At 40.6% G+C, this 15,924-nt stretch overlaps 1 long non-coding RNA gene across 1 annotated transcript in view; it reads left to right on the top strand.

Annotated features, from left to right (window-relative positions):
- The first annotated feature begins 238 nt into the window (after nt 1-238).
- LOC138365125 (uncharacterized) overlaps nt 239-15,924 on the top strand; it is a 59,638-nt gene continuing 43,952 nt past the window's right edge. Inside the window, exon 1 of the long non-coding RNA XR_011228670.1 lies at nt 239-314. This is a non-coding gene — a long non-coding RNA (uncharacterized lncRNA). The remainder of the gene's footprint in view (nt 315-15,924) is intronic.

A 15,924-nucleotide genomic window follows, 5' to 3' on the forward strand; every position in this document is an offset into this window, starting at 1 on the left:
CGTGCTAGTGGCTTTACAAGAATGTTAATTCAACTTATTTTCTATATTCTCTGTTAACCCCCAATGTAACTTCTTGTACATAAATAATTAAAAATAAAATAATAAAAATAACAAAATTATTAATGATGGGGTCAAGCGACGAGGGAGTAATGCGCAAAGCGTCCCTTACCTGTGACGTCACAGCGTCATCTGACGCCATATCAACACAACGGCCATTTTGTCGTGAGTTCAGTCATGGCGAGGACAAACTCTTCATGCAAACTGCACCTACTATCAAGAAGAAGAAGATTTTGTGTTCCACCGATAGTATTATCGTAAGTAAACACTTATATTTTATAATTTATTATATTAATTGATTCTATTTTTCTGTAATAAAGGTCCAAGAGGGTCTTGAGTAAGGAGCAAGGAGCAATTATTTACAAACAGCTCTATTCCTACCTCGTAAAATTCGACATACTCAGCCCCTGCCAGTTTGGCTTCCGGTCCCAAAAGAGCACCAATGATGCAATCATTAGTCTCCTTGACATTATCTACTCAGCCCTTGACAAAAATGAGTTTCCGATTGGACTCTTCATTGACCTAAGAAAAGCCTTTGATACTGTTAATCACAACTACCTCTTACTTAAACTCCAGCATTATGGAATCCGAGGCCTTGCCCTTGACTACATCCGATCCTATCTTAGTGACAGACACCAATATGTAACCATCAATGATACAACTTCTTCCACTCTACCAATTACCGTTGGAGTGCCACAGGGCAGCATCTTAGGACCTCTTCTATTTCTTATATATATAAACGATCTGCCTAATGTCTCTAATATTCTCAAACCTATATTGTTTGCTGACGATACTACCCTTATCTACTCAAACCTCAACCCACATACACTAAATAATGTTGTGAATAATGAATTAAAAAAAGTCCACTTATGGATGTCAACGAACAAACTAACATTAAACATCGAAAAGACTTACTACATCTTATTTGGAAGCAAATCATCAAATGCAATTCAGCTACAGATAGACAACATTAACATCAGTAATAAAAATGATGGCAAGTTTCTTGGCCTATTCCTAGACAAGAGACTCAACTTCAGCACCCACATTCAACACATAACTAAGAAAGTCTCTAAGACAGTTGGTATACTCTCCAAAATCAGATATTATGTTCCTAACTCTGCTCTCCTCTCACTATATTATGCACTAATCTACCCCTATCTTAATTATGGTATCTGTGCATGGGGGTCTACCACTGCAAACCACCTTAAGCCCATCATCACACAGCAAAAATCTGCTATCAGAATTATAACTAACTCTGCTTTCAGACAACACTCAGCTCCCTTGTTTAAATCCCTAAACTTGCTAAATATTAACTCCCTCCACACATTCTCTTGTGTCAACTACATTTACAAAACCCTGTTCTTAAATGCAAACCATGCTCTGAAACTCTCCCTGGACAGATGTAATAGGACCCATTATCACCACACCAGAAATAAATATCTCTTTGATATCCCCAGGGTCAAACTTAATCTGTGTAAACACTCTATGCAAATTAAGGGACCTAGTCTATGGAACTCACTCCCTAGTGAATTGAAAAACTGTAAAACTTTTGCCTTATTTAAAAGCAAAACCAAAAAGTACCTAACTTCATCTTCTTAGTTTCCTACACTGAGCTTTAAATTTGCTCTGTACCTAGTGTTACCCAATCTCCTAATTTTTATGTAATATCAAACAACCTTATCATTGTGTTCATTGCTGTCTTCTTTTATGTGCTAGCCATATGCTGTATTGTGACTACCAATTTTTGTCAACTACCATTAAAGCTGTCATTGCAATCAATCTTATATTGTTTCTGCTGTATTGTGCCTACCAATTTGTTGTCAACTACCATTTTAAGCTGTCATTGCAATCAATCTTAGCTACCTATGTGCTTTAATATACTGTACCTACAATTTTCTCTCATCTTTTTTTTTTTTTTTTTTCATTTCATGTAATCTGTTATCATTTTTTTGTCTATAAATTTTGCATGTATTTACCTCCTTAAAATTTTCTTAGATTAAGGACCTGCCCGAAACGCTGCGCGTGCTAGTGGCTTTACAAGACTGTAATTACCATATTTGTATCCTCACATTCCTTATGTACATTCTTGTATATGCATAAATAAATAAATAAATAAATAAAGGTTACTGTGTTGGGAGGTGAGGGCTGTTACTGGTGTCTGTGGGGATGTAAGGACTTGTACCAACCACTATCACCACCAGTACCTTGTCTTGCACCCTGCTTAGTATTCCTATTGAGATATGAAATATTATTGCATTCATATAATTATTCATTCACAGTCATTACTATTTTTATGGGCTATGTTCTGTTACCCTAATGCTTTTTATTCCTGGGCATGTCCATTTACTCTCTAGCCCTTCACAAGCCACTGCTGCAACCCCTCCATGCCCATACTTACTGTGCTTATTCTTACAGGACTGCACTGCATTATGTGGTGTTCACTGCCTGGACACCTTGGCAATGTAGAGACAGATATTCTGCAATACCGTGATATTAGCAGTAGAGTGATAAGCTGACACACGGGAGGTACAATGGAAAGAAGTTGAGAATCAACTCTTGTAATTTATATTGCTTCCAGTGAGTTTTTAGTTTTCTTATAATCACTATGTTATCTATCCTCTACAACCTAGTTATCTGCTTGATACATGCATTATAGGGTTCTGGTAGTTGATCTACTCACCAAGCCCTTCCAAGGCCAGGCTTGACATGTGAGAGCTTGGTCCAACAGGCTGTTGCTTGGACAGGCCCCTCAGGCCCACATATCCACCACAGCCTTGTTTGTCCAGCACTTCTTGAAGATGTTCAGGTTTTCTCTTGAAGGTGTCGACGGTTGTTCCAGCAATACTGTATTTCTTTTATTGCTGAAAACATGTTTTCAGCCATAAAAAAAATAATCCTGAATCCAGAAAAAAATCCCTTTTGTATCATCTGGAAATTTTCAAATATTGCTGATCAAACCTGAGTCTAAATTATTTGTATATATTATGAATTACAGAGGTCCCAGGACAGAGTTTTGAGGAACTCCACTTACATTTTCCCACTCTGATTTAACCCCATTTATACAAACTCATTCTTATCTTTTAGCTAATCATTTATTGTACACACCATACTCAGCCTGTGTAGGGTAGTTTATTGTGCATCCTAGTATTGTGTATGTGTAGTATATATATTTGTGTAGTATATTTAATGCCTCTAACCTCTCCTCATAGTTCTTGTCCTTCAATTCTGGGAGCCACTTAGTAGCATGTCTTTGCACCTTTTCCAGTTTATGTGCCTCTTAAGATATGGGCACCATACAACCGCTGCATATTCCAGCTTTAGTCTAACAAAAGTCGTGAACAATTTCTTGAGTATTTCGCCATCCATGCATTTAAAAGCTCTGAATATTATCCTTTACCTGCAATTGGTTGTTGCTGTATTTATAGAATATGATTTGTTCTGCTTTACATTTGTTTATTCTTTTTTTCAAAATTTATTTCTGCCTCTCTCCTCACTGCCGTGTAGTTGTTTCTCTTTGTATTACTGGTATGTTTGGGGGTTTGGCCTCTTCGTATATTGATTCCATTTTTGTGTCTTTTGGTCTCTGGCCGTCTTGAAATTTCAGTTGAACAAATCCTGTTTCCTAGTTCTGCATCTTTGTTTTGGTATAAATGTTTTTGTTCCTTTATCATATATTTCACAAAATTGACATACTGTGCATTAATTCATCTCAATTACTTCCTTTCCTAACAGCAAGCCTTTCCAGTAAAATTCTTTGAATTCTTTTCTGACTTCCAGCCTAATGTTTGTTTTACCCTAGTGTGTATGATGCCTAGCGTGTGTCTAGTGCCTGTTGTGTTAAACCGAAGATAAATGCATAAGTATAGGTCAGTAATTTCTCCAGCTTTGAAAGGGGCTTTCATTATGCAGCAGTATTTCACTCTAGAGAGCACTAGCGTCTTGAAAACTATCATCATCGGTATAGCATCTCTAGTGTGAAAAGTTCTTGTTATCTTTCCTGTCATTTTTCTTGCAGTTGTGACGGCTACTTTATTGTGTTCTTTAAATGTAAGGCCTTCTGACATCAGTACACCCAAATCCTTTACGTTGCTTTTCCGTTCAATGTTATGATTTGACTGAGTTTTGTAAGTGGTTTCCGTTTTTATATTTTCATTTTTTCCGTAGCGCATGAGCTGAAACTTATGTTCGTTAATCACCATGTTATTTTCTGTAGCCCATAGAAAGACCTGATTTACATCTGATTGGAGGTTTGCCGTGTCCTCTATGTTGCCTACTCTCGTGAAGATTCTAGTGTCATCTGCAAAGGATGATCAAGTACTATAGGTTGTGTCCTTGTCTATATCCGATATGAGGATGAGAAAAAGTATTGGAGCAAGCACAGTACCCTTGGGGACTGAGCTCTTTACGGTTGATGGTCCAGATTTTATTTTGTTGACTACTACACATTGGGTTCTATTAGTCAGGAAGTTGTATATCCATCTGCCTATTTTTCCGGTAATTCCGTTTGAACGCATTTTATGTGCAATAACACAATGGTCACATTTGTCAAAGGCTTTTGCGAAATCTGTGTAAATTACATCAACGTTTTGATTGTCTTCCATGGCATCTAGTGCCATGTCAGAGTGGTCCAGCAACTATGATAGGCAAAAGCGCCCTGTTCTGAAACCATGTTGTCTGGGGTTATGGAGATGCTGTGATTCTATGTATTTTGTGATCTTACTTCTTAGCATTCTCTCAAAGATTTTTATGATATGCGATGTTAGTGCTATCGGTCTGTAGTTTTTTGCCTCTGCCTTATTTCCTCCTTTATGGGGCGGTGCTATCTCTGCTGTTTTTAGTATGTCAGGGATAATGCCAGTATCTTGGCTTTGTCTCCAAAGAATGTGAAGGGCCTGCGATAACGTTTTTTTACAGTTCTTGATGAATATAGAGTTCCAAGAGTCAGGGCCTGGTGCAGAGTGCATAGGCATACTGTCTATGGCTTCTTCAAAATCCAAATTGTTGAGATTGTTATTTATGATAAGATTCCTTACGTTATCTGAGAATGAAGCTATGTTGGTATTGGGAAATCTATAGATGGCACTTATAGTCAAGGAGGATTTAAGGGATTTACTGGAGAACTTGGCAAAGGTATATTCACAATAGTCGTCTCTATTACTAATGACACTATTGCAGATGAAGGTATCTTTGTAAGATATTGCTATGCCACCTCCTTTTCTTATTAGGCCTGCAGTTGTGAATGGCTTTATTATCTGCCAAGTTGTAGCATACAACATAGCATATATATGTATATGGCATACATATATATATATATATATATATATATATATATATATATATATATATATATATATATATATATATATATATATAATATATATTCAAAATTCGTCAGTGTACTACATTTTTGTTGTTGCTTTTAGGTGTTGCTTTTAACCAGTGTACGTGGGTCTGATTGTGCAACCACGGTTCGAAGAATAATGAAGATATGAACAAACGGCCTGTGGTCACTATACAGTCTGGAAGGGCAAAAGAAGAAATTGGCATTTCTACAAAAACAAGAACTATATAATGTTATTTTAAGTAAGTAACCAAAAAATTAAATAATTTTTTTAAAGTTCAAAATTCACTTAAAAATTTAAATTTTAAGTTAAAAAATTTTAACCAAAAAACTTAATATTTTTCATATTTGGAACCGTTCCATAATATTTTCCCTAGCATAAATGATTTTATTTCTATCACTTGCTCTTAAGATTGTTTCATTTAATAGAGGTTGGGCATAATTGTTCTCTGCTGGTAATAGAACTGACTGACTTAGCTATAGGAAAATGTAAACTTAATTGGTTTATCCATTACAGTATTTTGCAGTTTATTTCATGATCCTGTGCTTAATACTTGCATAAATAGTAGATTACAAAATGCATTTTTATATCATTAGTATTGAATAATAATAATGCAAATAATTGACTTATATATGATGTACAATTAATTGGTAGGTGATATTATATTATTAATATTTTTTCATTCTTGCAAAGCCTTAACAAAGCCATTAACATGTTAATATAAACTTGATCACCTTCCACTTATTTTCTCATGTGCTACCTACATGTACAAAACCTTATTCCTAAATGCATATTTTGTTCTGAAACTTGTCCTTTATATGTTGTGTATCACCATCTCTGGAGAGTTTTATCTGATTGATGTATAAATTACTTTTAATTTTACAGAATATTATTGTTATACTGAATTTATTATTATATAGCATTAGCCAGAACGCACATCTCAGCCTACTATGCAAGGTTCAATTTGCCTAATAAGCCAAGTTTTCGTGAATTAATGTTTTTTCGACTACCTAACCTAACATTTTCAGCTACCTAACCTAACCTATAAAGATAGGTTAGGTAGGGTTGGTTAGGTTCGGTCATATATCTATATTAATTTTAACTCCAATAAAAAAAGAATTGACCTCATACATAATTAAATGGATAGCTTTATCATTTCATAAGAAAAAAATAGAGAAAATATATTAATTCATGAAAACTTGGCTTATTAGGCAAATCGGGCCTTGCATAGTAGGCTGAAAAGTGCGTTCTGGCTACTAGGTACGACATATATATATATATATATATATATATATATATATATATATATATATATATATATATATATATATATATATATATATATATATATATATATATATATATATATATATATATATATATATATATATATATATATATATATAGTGTGTGTGTAATTACCTAAGTGTAGTTACAGGATGAGACCGTCTTCCCAGCACTCTTTGTCATATAACGCTTTGAAACTACTGACAGTCTTGGCCTCCACCACCTTCTCACCTAACTTGTTCCAACCGTCTACCACTCTATTTGCGAAAGTGAATTTTCTTATATTTCTTTAGCATCTGTGTTAAGCTAGTTTCAATCTATGACCTCCTGTTCATGAAGTTCCAGGTCTCAGGAAATCTTCCCTGTCGATTTTATCAATTCCTGTTACTATTTTGTATGTAGTGATCATATCACCTCTTTCTTCTGTCTTTTAGTTTTGGCATATTTAATGCCTCTAACCTCTCCTCGTAGCTCTTGCCCTTCAGTTCTGGGAGCCACTTAGTAGCATGTCTTTGCACCTTTTCCAGTTTGTTGATGTACTTCTTAAGATATGGGCCAACTTCTGTTGTTGGGCACCACACAACAGCTGCATATTCTAGCTTTGGCGTAACAAAAGTCATGAACAATTTCTTTAGTATATCACCATCCATGTATTTAAACGCAATTCTAAAGTTAGAAAGCGTAGCATAGGCTCCTCGCACAATATTCTTTATGTGGTCCTCAGGTGATAGTTTTCTATCTAGAACCACCCCTAGATCTCTTTCTTTATCAGAATTCTTTAAAGATTTCTCACATAATGTATAGGTTGTGTGGGGTCTATGTTCTCCTGTTCCACATTCCATAACATGGCATTTATTAACATTAAATTCCATTTGCCAAGTGGTGCTCCATATACTTATTTTATCCAGGTTTTCTTGAAGGGCATGACAATCATCTAAATTTCTTATCCTTCCTATTATCTTAGCATCATCAGCAAACATGTTCATGTAATTCTGTATACCAACTGGTAGATCATTTATGTAGACAATAAACATCACTGGTGCAAGAACTGAACCCTGTGGTACTCCACTTGTGACATTTCTCCAGTCCGATACATTGCCTCTGATTACTGCCCTCATTTTTCTATCAGTCAGAAAATTTTTCATCCATGTTAGAAGCTTACCTGTCACCCCTCCAATATTTTCCAGTTTCCAGAACAACCTCTCTATGTGGAACTCTGTCGAATGCCTTTTTTAGGTCCAGATAGATGCAGTCAACCCAACCATCTCTTTCCTGTAATATATCTGTTGTGTGATTTTTCTCTACGCCTACCTCCCTTAAGAGGTGGACTACAAGTTTAAAGTCTGCTCACGGCAGTTAAGCATGAGTCCAGTAGAAAAAGGAAAAGCGGGAGCAAACCGCCAGGCCTCCACCAACAAGGGTGAAAACCTGTCCACAATTGGCCGCTGGCTCCTTCTAGTTAAACAGGACGTTAAAACTAATAAAGGGTAACCGACGGGTTCTCACAATCAAATATTTATATTTGAAGTGGCGCTATGAATTGGAATTCGAATTCCCAAGAACAGCCGCCTTATCAAGATCACATCAACATTTAATGATATTATGCAGAAATATAGTGGAATAATATGGTTGAAGGGTTGACATCAAAGACTGTTTTCTATAACATAACAATTTATTAATAACAAGAGACTAACTACTACATTACCGAGTTAACGTTACGTTAATGTCAATCCAGTGGCACGATAACAAACAGCTAAATAGCAACCCTTGCTGTGAGGCTGCATACTGAACTAACCTGAACACAGGTGTGCCCACTGATGACGCAATATTGCAAATCAAAGAAAAATATCACAGACTAAGTTACACCACAGCGAATGGTTACGTTATTGTACATCAAGTGGCATTTGCAACACAGCTATTCAACAACCCCTCGAGAAGTGACAGCAGGCTCCATCTTGCTGACACTTCGGGCTGATAACATGAACTAACTGAACAAATGAAGGATCCACTGAAACAAAGACACAAGCAGGCAATCAATAGTGTCACGGTTTCCCTGACAGCTACTATAATCACAAGCTTAGGAGTCCTCCCGCCCCCCAGGAGAGACCCACGTAACTAGGTGGAAGTCTAACAGTGACTCCCCCCTATCACAACCCCGTGTGAACACTCTTTGCAACTCCCTCTAAGAAGTTGCCCTGTTGTAACCCGATACACCGACAGGCAAGGCGGGAATTCTGGGACACAGCTCCACAGATCCCTAGTATGACTCTACTCTCGTCACCAGACGACAACCAAAAGAAATTGCCTGAAGTGATTAATTACGTTAATTGACTGATCGCAGCAGTCAACAACAAAGTACCACGGTAATCACAAACAATTGTCTCCCACTAGACAACAACATGATGATACTCTACGTTAATCTTTAACACTTGTCTCTCTCTTGTTAACAATAACTCAACATATTACAACACACTTGACTCCTTGCAAGTATTCAGTGAGTAATTCTCAATTAAGGTCAAACGGACCACTAACTACATCCCCATTGAGTTACGTTAACTAAGCCTACCCTAACTTGGTAGCTTCTCCACAGTCTGTGTCAAAAAATTACTAGTGAGTGTTAATTACCCTAATTAACCCACTAATTACTGAGCCATTAATTAACTGTCACCAGGACCGATAATTAACCATCCATAAATACGTCTCACTCCGCACTGCCTAAGCAGGTCTCATCAAACACTGTGAATTCACGGGAAAGGAGTTAATTACCCTAATTAACAAGATGTGCCAATAATCCACTGTCCTCAGACAGGATATGATTAATACAACGATTTATGCTAGCTCCATGACCTCGCTTTACCGAGTCACCGGAGCTCTCCAATGCTAATTACTCCACTAATTAACATGAGCCACTAATGCTATACCCCTGAAAGGTAATTAATCTCGAGCATATTACGTTAACACAAATACTGACAGACTCTGACAGAACCTCTCCCACTACGTGAATTCATGATGAGAAGGCTAATTACATAATTAGCTAGAGTGGTCAATTAACTGTCACATGGACAATTAATTGCTCCCGAGACGTATCTCATTATAGCTCAACACTGTTCCCTTAACAGCCCCCACTCACTCCCCAATACTAAGTGTGCACCCCTTATCCAGTTAATTACCCCTTAATTAACTCACTGAATCCTTAAGTCCTCAACATAACTTAAAGAACAAAGTAACCCCAGCGTTACATAGGTCACACTATAATGGCATGCAACATCATATCAGCACTACCCACACATATAGTTGCAGCACTGCAACTCGCTAATTACTGTGCCCACACAATAACACACACGGTTGTGCAACACACACAAGTATACTAATATTACTGCCCCTCCTCTTCTTTTACTTGCACCCGATTGCAAAGGAATACTGTGAACACACACATACTTCAGCCAGGCAATTAACCCATCGATTGCCTGCTCTCATTAAGTACTGAAAATTCCCCTGAATAATCCTAGAGGTCCCTTACCCTCAACACAGTTCCAGGGGCAATAATATTGTATACTGATAACAACACTGCACAAACCTGCAACATAATGATGCCGTCAGCATACCCACATGCTAATGACATCATTAGGCACTCGGTCAGCAATCACCCCTACTGACTACCACACAATCACAGTACATAGACATGCAAATGAACACATAGAAATGGCCTTCACCTACTCTCTGAAAATTATATCACCAAGTAATATGTACTAATTACACAGACTTCAGGGGTCCTCACTGACACTCCTGACTACCTCTAATGATTATAATTTTACTGTACTCTATGGCATTAATCCAGCCTGAACGATTATATAGAATCGACAGGCTGGATCACTTATATGGTAAATCTCTACACTGACTGGTCACATCCTCTAGTCAGTCTACCAACATACTACCATACAGCGTGGTCCCGTGTATAATCTCTATCTCCAGGTACCGCCCCTACCCGACATCTGGATTCCACTGACAGCTGCCCCCCAGCTGTTTTTTCCTAGCCTGGCGAGGCTCTGAGATAACTCTTACCGGGAACATCCACCGGTACTCATCGCACTGTAATAGTACTCATTTCTACTCATTTCTACTGCCTTATTTTTTCCTCATTCCCAAAACTGACTACCACACTTAGCTTTTAGCTGACACACTTAGCTGACTTGCTCCTCATGCGTCGACAAGATGTGGCCCTAGGCTGTCCCGGGAAAGTGGCCAAGGCATGTGGCCAAGGCAGGTGGCCACAGCGCCCCTCCCGAGCTGAGAGAGGGGGGGTTGGGTGGCCTGGGGTGGCCGGCTCGCGGGTGGCCTGGGTGGCCGCCTCGCGGGCAGGCGGGTGGGTGGCCTGGGGTGGCCGGCGCGCGGGCAGGCGCGGGTGGCCACGGGTGGCCGCGGGCTGGCAGGCTGCCGCCCACAGGAGTACCCATGCGGCTGGGGAATCTCCACCCCATCACTCTAGAACCATGCCTTTGTTCTACACTGGGGTGACAATGGTTGGTGGCATCCCCAGGCGGCGTCCCCCTACTGACGCAGCCTGGCGGAATGCAGAGTCCAACATGGGCCTGCAATCACACATACGCGTACACTGGCCAACATCAATTGTCCATTGCCACTAGACAGGATGCTCAGACCCGAGGGATGAGGGATCAATCTGATACTCCACGAGGCTTCTGCCAGCCTGCCTCATGCGTTCACACAGTCAACTGTCCCTTAACTTTTTACTGTTTCTACCGTAAATCCCTGGCCCCAATTCACTTAATTAGGCCTTGAGACAACCCCTGATGGCAGGAGTGCCACCAATCGAGTAATTTGGACGACAGAAGCGATTAACAGGGGGTGGAGGCGGCAAGCGTGCCGCCACACCCAAAAACCTCTTCCTTCCCTGGCCGCCCAATTCAAACTAAAGATTTCGCGGGCTAAGGGTACCAGATACCCATACCTACTCCCTACACTGCCTAAACCAATCAGCTTGGAGCCGGCACAGGCCCTCGTGCCGCCCCCAATCAGAATTCTTCGCGCCAAAACTAGGCTTGGACCACACGTGCCCCAAACCAATCACCTCTCTCCGTCACCCTCGGCGTCTTGTGACGTCACAAGGAAGAGGAGGCCTAAGGAGTGGCGTGATGTCTCCCATGTGGGGGGGGGGGGGTGAGGCAGCGCTCCCCCACTCTTCCCCCCACCTCTAACGGTTTTAGTCAAGTATCCTCTCACACTCACTCTCAACTCACATCCTATTTCACAGAAACAGGAAAATCTCTGTAATTCTCTCTACAGAGCAATCACAGACTTCTAACTACTCTCAAGTGATAGTTCTTGACATAAGCTTTCATTCAACACCCAACAAGCATATGTTATTTTTGAAAGCTTCAATTTCTAGAGTGTCTAGCCTGCTCTAGAAACTAGGAAAACTAGCTGAGGGATCTAGATCCCTCACACAACCTCCCACTAAAGAATATATTTTCCTGCAAGGAAAATACATTCAAAACACCAGCTAGTTTTTCTGCACACACCTGCCCAACAGGTGTACTAGCTAAACAAGTGTGGAGTGTGAAACTCTGTTTCCTATCCATCCTGGCCTGAGGGTCTCTGTGCACTACCACCGGATCACCCTGGTGGTGCTGCCCGACCTTGGAGTGGCAACATGTTCGGCTCCAGCTCTGGTCCTGGCCGGTTCAACACCTCGCAACCATTTCCATCACTGGACCTCCCATTTCCATCCTCGGTCTGTGTCATACTGGACACATGAGCAACACACTGGTGTGGCCTTACCGGTGAAGCACTTCTACACTCCCCTCAGCCTACAAAAGACTTACTGTCAGTCCTCCACCTGACCTAGCAACAAGTTGACAGGATCACTCTCACTGTCCAACTGCCCAACACCAGCCGGTCTTGCTCTACCGACTGAACTATCTGGGAGAAAACCCTCTTCTACAAGTACCTATGCTCCCCTACTGAGCCTGGGGTCCCTCCCTTGCTTCTCCTAGGTCCCCCTACTCTAACAAGGACTCAAGCACAACTTTTGACATCTGTCAAACCCTCTTGTCTAGTTCTCCCCTGGACCTAACTTGGAATGTGATCAGCATTCCCTCTGCAGATCTACTATAACCCTTTACCAAGGCAATCCTTAAAGAACAAAATCATTATGCTGCTGGGGATCTGAACCATGGAAAATCGCCAGCCCAAAATGACCCTTGCCATCTTGCATTGGCAGCCTTTCTTCAAAAGGCGATCGATGTATGCATCCATCGAATCGTCTTTCTCAGAACTGCCAAGCTAGGCATCTTTACCTTCATACCTTGTCGCCGGGTTAAGTGCACTAGGGTGGGTTTGGCTTCCCTTCCCTGTGTGAGATTGCCTCCTTGCAATCTGCACTTGAGCCAGCACTGACTTGCTGCGCTCTCACCATCAGGCTCGAACTCGGCCTTGCTGTCACCTCTGCAAACGGGAGCCTCTGCTCAACCTCTCTAGTGACTACCATGAATTCTTCCTGGGGTTGTACAGTCCCCACTCTGGCAAGAAATTCCATCACCTGTCTAACTACAGATGAATTACTCCACTTCTCTAAAGAAGTCTACTTGGATCCTACTCTGGTGGCGCGACCTCCCACTAAGATCCTACTGTGTAACAATAACTACACTCCTATGACACCCTTGACAACTACAGTGTCGTCCAATAAGACCTCTCACACTTGAGGTCACTTCTAGAAGCTTCTTCTACCCTAAGGTAGGTGGTGTCTTGCACCTCAGGCAGATCCTGAGTGCACTCTTGCAACCACTGTTGCACGCTGGCTGTGTGTCCACGACACCTGCTGCTGAGCTGACACCCCTCGCCAATGAGTGTGTCAATGTCCACTAGCTCGCAGCCACAAAAAGCCAGACAGATTTCCCCATATCTACCATGAAATACTTCTTTCATACTGTGTGTGTGTGGTGTGTGTGACAACCGTGCACAAAACATACCTCCAACAATACTGTTCCACAATATTCTGCAACAATATTTTTTTGTTACTTTAAAAATTCAATAAGACTACTCTTCATGGGCTCGAACCCAAGTTGCATAGCCCCACGTTGGGCGCCAGCTGTGTGATTTTTCTCTACGCCTACCTCCCTTAAGAGGTGGACTACAAGTTTAAAGTCTGCTCACGGCAGTTAAGCATGAGTCCAGTAGAAAAAGGAAAAGCGGGAGCAAACCGCCAGGCCTCCACCAACAAGGGTGAAAACCTGTCCACAATTGGCCGCTGGCTCCTTCTAGTTAAACAGGACGTTAAAACTAATAAAGGGTAACCGACGGGTTCTCACAATCAAATATTTATATTTGAAGTGGCGCTATGAATTGGAATTCGAATTCCCAAGAACAGCCGCCTTATCAAGATCACATCAACATTTAATGATATTATGCAGAAATATAGTGGAATAATATGGTTGAAGGGTTGACATCAAAGACTGTTTTCTATAACATAACAATTTATTAATAACAAGAGACTAACTACTACATTACCGAGTTTACGTTACGTTAATGTCAATCCAGTGGCACGATAACAAACAGCTAAATAGCAACCCTTGCTGTGAGGCTGCATACTGAACTAACCTGAACACAGGTGTGCCCACTGATAACGCAATATTGCAAATCAAAGAAAAATATCACAGACTAAGTTACACCACAGCGAATGGTTACGTTATTGTACATCAAGTGGCATTTGCAACACAGCTATTCAACAACCCCTCGAGAAGTGACAGCAGGCTCCATCTTGCTGACACTTCGGGCTGATAACATGAACTAACTGAACAAATGAAGGATCCACTGAAACAAAGACACAAGCAGGCAATCAATAGTGTCACGGTTTCCCTGACAGCTACTATAATCACAAGCTTAGGAGTCCTCCCGCCCCCCAGGAGAGACCCACGTAACTAGGTGGAAGTCTAACAGTGACTCCCCCCTATCACAACCCCGTGTGAACACTCTTTGCAACTCCCTCTAAGAAGTTGCCCTGTTGTAACCCGATACACCGACAGGCAAGGCGGGAATTCTGGGACACAGCTCCACAGATCCCTAGTATGACTCTACTCTCGTCACCAGACGACAACCAAAAGAAATTGCCTGAAGTGATTAATTACGTTAATTGACTGATCGCAGCAGTCAGCAACAAAGTACCACGGTAATCACAAACAATTGTCTCCCACTAGACAACAACATGATGATACTCTACGTTAATCTTTAACACTTGTCTCTCTCTTGTTAACAATAACTCAACATATTACAACACACTTGACTCCTTGCAAGTATTCAGTGAGTAATTCTCAATTAAGGTCAAACGGACCACTAACTACATCCCCATTGAGTTACGTTAACTAAGCCTACCCTAACTTGGTAGCTTCTCCACAGTCTGTGTCAAAAAATTACTAGTGAGTGTTAATTACCCTAATTAACCCACTAATTACTGAGCCATTAATTAACTGTCACCAGGACCGATAATTAACCATCCATAAATACGTCTCACTCCGCACTGCCTAAGCAGGTCTCATCAAACACTGTGAATTCACGGGAAAGGAGTTAATTACCCTAATTAACAAGTTGTGCCAATAATCCACTGTCCTCAGACAGGATATGATTAATACAACGATTTATGCTAGCTCCATGACCTCGCTTTACCGAGTCACCGGAGCTCTCCAATGCTAATTACTCCACTAATTAACATGAGCCACTAATGCTATACCCCTGAAAGGTATTTAGTCTCGAGCATATTACGTTAACACAAATACTGACAGACTCTGACAGAACCTCTCCCACTACGTGAATTCATGATGAGAAGGCTAATTACATAATTAGCTAGAGTGGTCAATTAACTGTCACATGGACAATTAATTGCTCCCGAGACGTATCTCATTATAGCTCAACACTGTTCCCTTAACAGCCCCCACTCACTCCAAAATACTAAGTGTGCACCCCTTATCCAGTTAATTACCCCTTAATTAACTCACTGAATCCTTAAGTCCTCAACATAACTTAAAGAACAAAGTAACCCCAGCGTTACATAGGTCACACTATAATGGCATGCAACATCATATCAGCACTACCCACACATATAGTTGCAGCACTGCAACTCGCTAATTACTGTGCCCACACAATAACACACACGGTTGTGCAACACACACAAGTATACTAATATTACTGCCCCTCCTCTTCTTTTACTTGCACCCGATTGCAAAGGAAT

This window comes from Procambarus clarkii, chromosome 15 (assembly GCF_040958095.1).
Source record: "Procambarus clarkii isolate CNS0578487 chromosome 15, FALCON_Pclarkii_2.0, whole genome shotgun sequence".
Lineage (NCBI taxonomy): Eukaryota > Metazoa > Arthropoda > Malacostraca > Decapoda > Cambaridae > Procambarus > Procambarus clarkii.